The sequence below is a fragment of the Petromyzon marinus genome, chromosome 52 (assembly GCF_048934315.1).
Source record: "Petromyzon marinus isolate PM22_M1 ecotype Great Lakes invasive population chromosome 52, UKy_Petmar_22M1.pri1.0, whole genome shotgun sequence".
NCBI lineage: Eukaryota > Metazoa > Chordata > Hyperoartia > Petromyzontiformes > Petromyzontidae > Petromyzon > Petromyzon marinus.
In genome coordinates this window covers 1254916-1263181 of record NC_133718.1, presented here as the reverse complement: position 1 = coordinate 1263181, position 8266 = coordinate 1254916, and positions in this window count along the sequence as shown.

The window sequence follows — 8266 nt, the reverse complement described above, 5'->3', positions numbered from 1 at the left end:
CACACACAGATCACACACACACAGATCATACACACATACACACAGATCATACACACAGATCACTCACACACAGATCACACACACACAGATCATACACACACACACAGATCATACACACAGATCACTCACACACACAGATCACTCACACACAGATCATACACACAGATCACTCACACAGATCACTCACACAGATCACTCACACAGATCACTCACACACAGATCACACACACACAGATCATACACACATACACACAGATCATACACACAGATCACTCACACACAGATCATACACACACATCATACACACACACACAGATCATACACACACACATCATACACACAGATCACTCACACAGATCACTCACACACACAGATCATACACACACATCATACACACACAGATCATACACACAGATCACTCACACACAGATCATACACACACACATCATACACACACAGATCACTCACACAGATCATACACACACAGATCATACACACACACAGATCATACACACAGATAACTCATACACACAGATCATACACACACACATCATACACACAGATCACTCACACAGATCACTCACACAGATCACTCACACACAGATCACACACACACACAGATCACTCACACACACAGATCACTCACACACACACACACACAGATCATACACACATCACTCACACACAGATCATACACACACAGATCACTCACACACAGATCATACACACACATCACTCACACACAGATCATACACACACAGATCATACACACACAGATCACTCACACACACATTCACTCACACATGCAGCGCACTCACACACAGATCATACACACAGATCACTCACACACACAGATCACTCACACACAGATCATGCACACAGATCACTCACACACGCAGCGCACTCACACACAGATCACACACACAGATCACTCACACAGATCATACACACAGGTCACTCACACACAGATCATACACACAGATCACTCACACACACACACGCAGCGCACTCACAGATCATACACACACAGATCACTCACACACAGATCACACACACACACAGATCATACACACACACGCAGCGCACTCACACACACGCAGCGCACTCACACACAGATCACACACAGATCACTCACACACACACGCAGCACACTCACACACAGATCACTCACGCAGCGCACTCACACACAGATCACACACACACACACAGATCACTCACACACCAGCGCACTCACGCACAGATCATACACACAGATCACTCACACACGCAGCACACTCACACACAGATCACTCACGCAGCACACTCACACAGATCATACATACACAGATCACTCACACACAGATCATACACATACAGATCACTCACACACAGATCATACACACAGATCACTCACACACGCAGCGCACTCACATACAGATCATACACACAGATCACACACACACAGATCATACACACAGATCACTCACACACACAGATCACTCACACACGCAGCACACTCACACACAGATCACACACACGGATCACTCACACACACGCAGCGCACTCACACACAGATCATACACACACACAGATCACTCACACACAGATTATACACACATCACTCACACACACGCGCAGCGCACTCACACAGATCACACACACAACAACCGCCATTCGCCACTAAGTGGCGGTGACGTCACCACGACGCTTGTGCCTGGCCATGTGCACCTTGAGGCCACGTGAAGTGTCAAACGCCCGCTGGCAGGAGGTCACGGGGCAGACCCAAGTGCCACGGGTCGACTGACGAGATGACTGAGATGACTGGCTGATGCACCACCTGTGCCCCCTACTGTGCCAACCTGCTGTGCTTTAGCCACCCGGCGCTCCGCTCGTTGTTGTGAGCGTCGCTCCTCTGCCCTCCATTGTTGTTGGAGGGCGACTGCCTCCAACTGCCCAGTAGCGTCCTTCACGAGCCTCCTCCACAGAGGCCGATCTTGACACCGCTGGTACCTGTCATCGGCAAGTCCACTCAGCTCCACGTTCTCCTGTACCACATCACTCCATCTCTTCTCTAGCCCGTGCCGCGCCCGTTTAGCCCCCTCGATCCGGTCGAACAAAAGCTGTTTCGGCATGCGGTGGCTGGGCATGCGGACTACATGACCCAGCCAACACAGCCTTGCCTGCCGGAGGAGCTCACCGATGGGACCTTGCCCAGATTTTTCAAAGATTTGTGAGCTCACACAATCCAGCCTGGTTAAACCCAGGATGGATCGTAGGCAGGCTAGCCTAAATGTTTATAACCGGCGAAGATGCTCCATTAGGGGGGTCCACGTTTCGCAAGCGTAGAGAAGGGAGGGAATGACCGTGGCCAAGAAGACCTGAAGCTTAGTGCGGAGCGACAGACCAGGTAGCTTCCACACAGCGTTACGCAACCGATGAAAAGATATTGCCGCTCGACTGATTCGGAGTGAGACCTCTGCTGTTAAACTGGAGCCGGTCATAAGCACACTGCCCAGGTATGGGAAACTCCACTCTCTCCACAACTGCCCCATCACCGATTGGGAGTTGTGGGGGTGGAGTGTCTGATGGTACAAAATACCCAGGCAGGTGCTTAGTTTTGGTGGGGCTGATGGTAAGGCCCCATCTCTTAATGGCACGCTCCAGTCTCAGCAGCAGCGCCTCCAACTCCTCTTGAGTGAGCAGCACTTACCAGATCATTGGCATGCATAACGTGGTAGACCAATAGGGAGCCAACCCTTGACCGCACCCAGGCATCGATCAGCCTCCCATTGTATCTGTACCAGATGGAAATTCCTCCGGTACAGGTACTGAAGGCTTCATGAACTACGTGATAGAAAAATATGTTAAATAATGTGGGAGCCAGAGGACATCCCTGTCGCACCCCTTGGTGAACAGGGAATGGCTCCGACTCCCGGCCACGTAGTTTTACCCAGGCCCGCTCACCATCATGAAGGTCCTTAATGATCATGAGCAGAAGGTCAGGGACGCCGAAAGCACGAAGAATAACCCAGAGCCCAGGCCTACTGATGGTATCATAGGCCTTGACCAGGTCAATAAAGCAGAGATGTAGGTCTTGTTCGAATTCCCTACACCTCTGCTGTAGCAGACGGACAGAAAATATGGCATCTTTGCAGGACCACCCTTTCCTGAACCCGCATTGGGGCTCCGCTAGCCTCTCCTCAGCGTGCCTAGCAAGGCGATGTTGAATAATCCTTGCCAGGACCTTTCCTGGCACACTGAGGAGTGAGATGCCCCTGTAGTTGTTACAGTCTGTGCGGTCCCCCTTCTTAAAGAGGGGGACCACCAGGGCATCCTTCCAATCCTGTGGAACCCGTCCAGTGGTCCAGACTTGTTATGATGTCATGTAGAGTAGTCTGTACACAAACGCCACCCTCCCTCAGCATTTCACTTGGGATATCACCTCTGCCCGGTGCATTTCCTGTTCTCAGACTCTGGATCGCCTTTAGTACTTCCTCAACAGATGGCACCTCAGCCAGTCACTCACAGGGGGTGAATTCCAATATTTGAGACACCGCAGCCTAAGCAGGGTCACCCTCACTTTGTTCTACGATGTTTTCCATCCCAAGGGATTTCCTCTCCCCCAGGACTTCAGAGAAATGCCCAGAAAATCTGCAAACTTGTTCCTGGGGGTCGGAGATTGGATCACCGTTTTTTCCCCTAATGATGGTAATAGGTGTGGCGCTGCAGGCTACTTTTTGTGATGGAGTTAAATAGAGATTTGTGATCGCGGGCCATTGAGACAGACTCCATCTCCTCAGCAACCCACGACCACCACCCATCCTTGCAGCGCCTCACGGCTCTCCGAACCTCCGAGCGTAGGCTGCGGTCAGCCTCCTCATTCTCTGACGTGGGATGCTGTAGACCAGCGCTCACCAACCTTTTTGGCACCAGGGACCGGTTTCGTGGAAGACAATTTTTTCACGGACCGAGGAGGGGGGGTGGGGGTTCATCATTGGGTCTTTCCCCCTTTTCAAAGAAGCTCTCCAGTGACGTTTGTTTTTTACTCATTTTGACTACGTGGGGTCAGCTTGTGAGCTTACCAACACTGCGACTGAGACAAGTGCACAGTGCGGGAAAGAGGCGTGGACGGAAGTGGTAAATAATAAAATAATGGGGGCAGGCCACGCGCGGACTCACCGCTCTCACCTCCTGCTGCTGTGCGGCCCGGTTCCTAACAGGCCACGGACCGGTACCGGTCCGTGGCCCGGTGGTTGGGGACTGCTGCTGTAGACGATGACAGTGGGCCTGTCGCTTTTTCTTAGCCAGCCTGAACACCTCTGTCAGCCAGGGTCTCTGGGGAGGTCTGGACCGTGTACCCAAAGCAGCCATTGCAGCTGCATGAGCCGCAATCCTAAACCTCGCCCATTTCTCCTCGTCATCTGGAGGAGTGGGGGACGATTCCAACCCCAGCCGCAAACGATTAAATTCTCGCTTGCAACTTTCATCAGCTAGCTGAGACCAGGCCACCTTGGGTGTACACCCACCACCAGAGTGGAAGAATGGCAGGCACATCTTACAGATGACAAGTTAATGGTCAGTGGGCAGATCGGCTCCACGGTAGGTCCTGGTGTCAAAGACATGAGCCCGCATCCGCTGTTCCGTCATTACATAGTCCAGCAGATGTTCTTGCATGGACCCGGCATGCATCCATGATGTGGTTCCAAACGCCTTGAAGGGAAAGGCCAATATAAATTGCCCCTCCCCCCACGGCACTGCCCACCACAGCGTTGCCGTCTGGCACCACGAGGAGGTAGGGGGTTGTTTTTTGCCGGACACCATACCACCATACACACACAGGCCACTCAGACACAGAGACCATACACACACAGACCGCTCACAGACATACTGACCACTCACACACACATAGACCATACACACACACACCACTCACACATATACAGACCACTCACACACAAACCACTCACACACATAGACCATACACACAGACCACTCACACACGCAGACCACTCACACACCACTCACACGCACACACAGACCACTCACACACACACAGACCACTCACACATACACACACACCACTCACATACACACAGACCACACACACACCACTCACACACCACTCACACACATAGACCATACACACACAGACCACTCACACGCACACACCACTCACACATACACACACAGACCACTCACACACAGACCACTCACACGCACACACACCACTCACACACATAGACCATGCACACACAGACCACTCACACACCCAGACCACTCACACGCACACACCACTCACACACACACACCACTCACACAGACCACTCACACACCCAGACCACTCACACATACAGACCACTCACACACATAGACCATACACACACACACCACTCACACATACACCATACACACACACACACCACTCACATATACAGACCACTCACACACACAGACCATACACACACACACCACTCACACACACACACACCACTCACACGCACACACCACTCACACGCACACACACAGACCACTCACACACAGACAGACAAGAAAGACAAAGCCCCGTATAGCCTGAGCAGACTGTTGGGGCAAGTACTGTTCGCGAGCACCTATGAAGGCCGGTATGGCAGACGAGGGGTGGGGTGGCCAGCACTACACCCAGCCGCCTTTGTCTCTCTAGCGGCGATCTTTACACATCACGCCAGGTACTCATTTGAGGCTGAGTCGAGCTTGGGGAAGCCCAGGACCGATTCTGATAATCGTCACCGGCGTTGGTCGTGAGCTGGAATTGAACTCGGGTCTCCAGGTTCGTAGCGCAGCAGCGCGCTAACCGCTACACTACCGCTCCCCACACACAGACCGCTCACACCCACACAGGGGGATACACACTGACCACAAAGCCAAAGATCCCCCGCATAACCTGACAGCGACCTCTGGATCTGCGAGTCCTGTGCGTCGCTGGCCAATGCATCAAAGACAAAGATCCCCTGTATAGCCTTAACAGACTGTTGGGGAAAGTGCTATGAAGGCCGGAATGGCACACGAGGGGTTGGTAGACCAAGGGGGCACCGGGGAGGGGCACCACGGGGGGTGCCACGGATTTGTGGGATGTGCGGACGATGGGAGGAGTTGCACTGGGACGTTATTCCCATCGGGAAGGAAGGTCCCGTTCCCTCCGTCACGCGGCAAGAGAGCGCCGCTAACCTACTTGCTGTACCGCTATGCCACCCGCATCGCCGGGCGCCGCGAGGTCGGATCCGCGGTGTTTGTGCAACCCTCTCTTCTCTCTTCTCCTCTCTTCTCCTCTCCCACCAAACGTGGGATTTTCTCGCCCACGAAAGATGTTAATTTCCAACTCTGATAAATAAATCATGTACAGTCCATTCGACGATGCCGTTGCGATTGTCCAAAGAATTACTTTGGCACGGGATTTCAACAAACTATTACATAATGTACGAAAAATAAGAATGGCGTGTTAAGGTGTGCAAACACCAAATAGAAACCTTTTGCAAGGAATCTGCAATAACCATACACGGCACTTGTGGTGAACATGCAAACAAACACGCTTTGAATTTTGAATTAAAGCTTTCGTGACTGCAGGGATTCATATTCTTGGTTCTTTCGGTAAAGTCACGTAGAAGGGAAACAATAAAATAATAATTATTGCTTTATATTTTTATTATTTTATTGTTTCCCTTCTACGTGACTTTACCGAAAGAACCAAGAATATAAACATGCTTTGATCATTATATATGCATTGGTCACCGGGGTTGGTGGCCGTGGGCGGGAATCGAACTCGGGTCGCCGGGTTCGTAGTGCAGTGCGCTTAGCGTTACGCCACCACTCCCCGTAGCACCGATACACCACCACCTTAGTTTATCCGATAAAAGAGTTCAACTGTGGTGATTGTATCGCTAGACATTTTTACAATGCGGTTACAGGTAATGCAAAACCCACATTTCAACAGCGCTGTTGGCATATTAACGCTGGGTGCTGCGGTGGCTAGGAGATGTCAACTACCTCGCCTGGTATACAGGAGGTCGTGGGTTCGATCCCGACCCTGACGCCTGCTGTGTATTTGGAGTTTGCGTCTCTCTCTCCTCGTGGTCGCGTGGATTTTTCTCTGGGTCTTCCGCTTTTTCCCTCCACATTTAGAATCAACGTCGCGCGTTTAAGAGTCTTTTTTGACTGAATGCCCTCCACCACAGACAGCCTTCTTGGTGGCCTCGTCTCACCAGTGTCAGACCAGAGAGCGCCCAAAGGCGAACAGTACAAGGACAATTAACTTATGAGATCAGGTCTAGCTAGGGGTGAGTAGTGCTATCATGGGATAACTTTTTTTGCCAGTCTCAAAGGCCCCTTGATATTGCATAAGGGTCAGAAACGAACGCAGCAAGACGTGCAAATTACAAAAAAATATCCAGGCACGCAAAACATCTGTTTGCATGTTGCAATTTCCCGCTCACTACCACCAACACCAGTCACGATAATTATCAGCGCCAGTCGGGGCCTTCCCGAAGTGGACTCGGCCTCAAACGAGTGCCTGGTGGGGTGTCTAAACATCGCCACTGGGGGGAGAGAGGCGACGTGGTGCTGGCCACCCACCCCCTCGTGTGCTGCGTCGGCATTTGTAGGTGCTCGCTCTCAGCACTTGCACCAACAATCTGTTTAGGATACGCGGGTTGGGGGTGGGAGTGTTTATCTTTTCAGCCTTAAAAGAAGCACAATTATAATTGGTGACATTTCGGGCAGTTGCCCTGCGCTGGGTGCGTGGAGGGTCTTGTGACACAAATTTGGCCAGAACGTGACGTGGCTCAACCCAAAAGCTTTATTCTAAGTGACAGCTCAACGAAGCGGGCTCATCGTCATCATCATCACGTGGATATTTATAGCAGTCGCCAAAGACTCTTAACACGCGACGTTGATTCTAAATGTGGAGGGAAAAAGCGGAGGACCCGGAGAAAAATCCACGCGACCACGAGGAGAGAGAGAGAGACGCAAATACACAGCAGGCGTCAGGGTCGGGATCGAACCCACGACCTCCTGTATACCAGGCGAGGTAGTTAACATCTCCTAGCCACCGCAGCACCCAGCGTTAATATGCCAACAGCGCTGTTGAAATGTGGGTTTTGCATTACCTATAACCGCATTGTAAAATTGTCTAGCGATACAATCACCACAGTTAAACCCTTTTATCGGATAAACTAAGGTGGTGGTGTATCGGTGCTACGGGGAGTGGTGGCGTAACGGTAAGCGCACTGCACTACGAACCCGGCGTCCCGAGTTC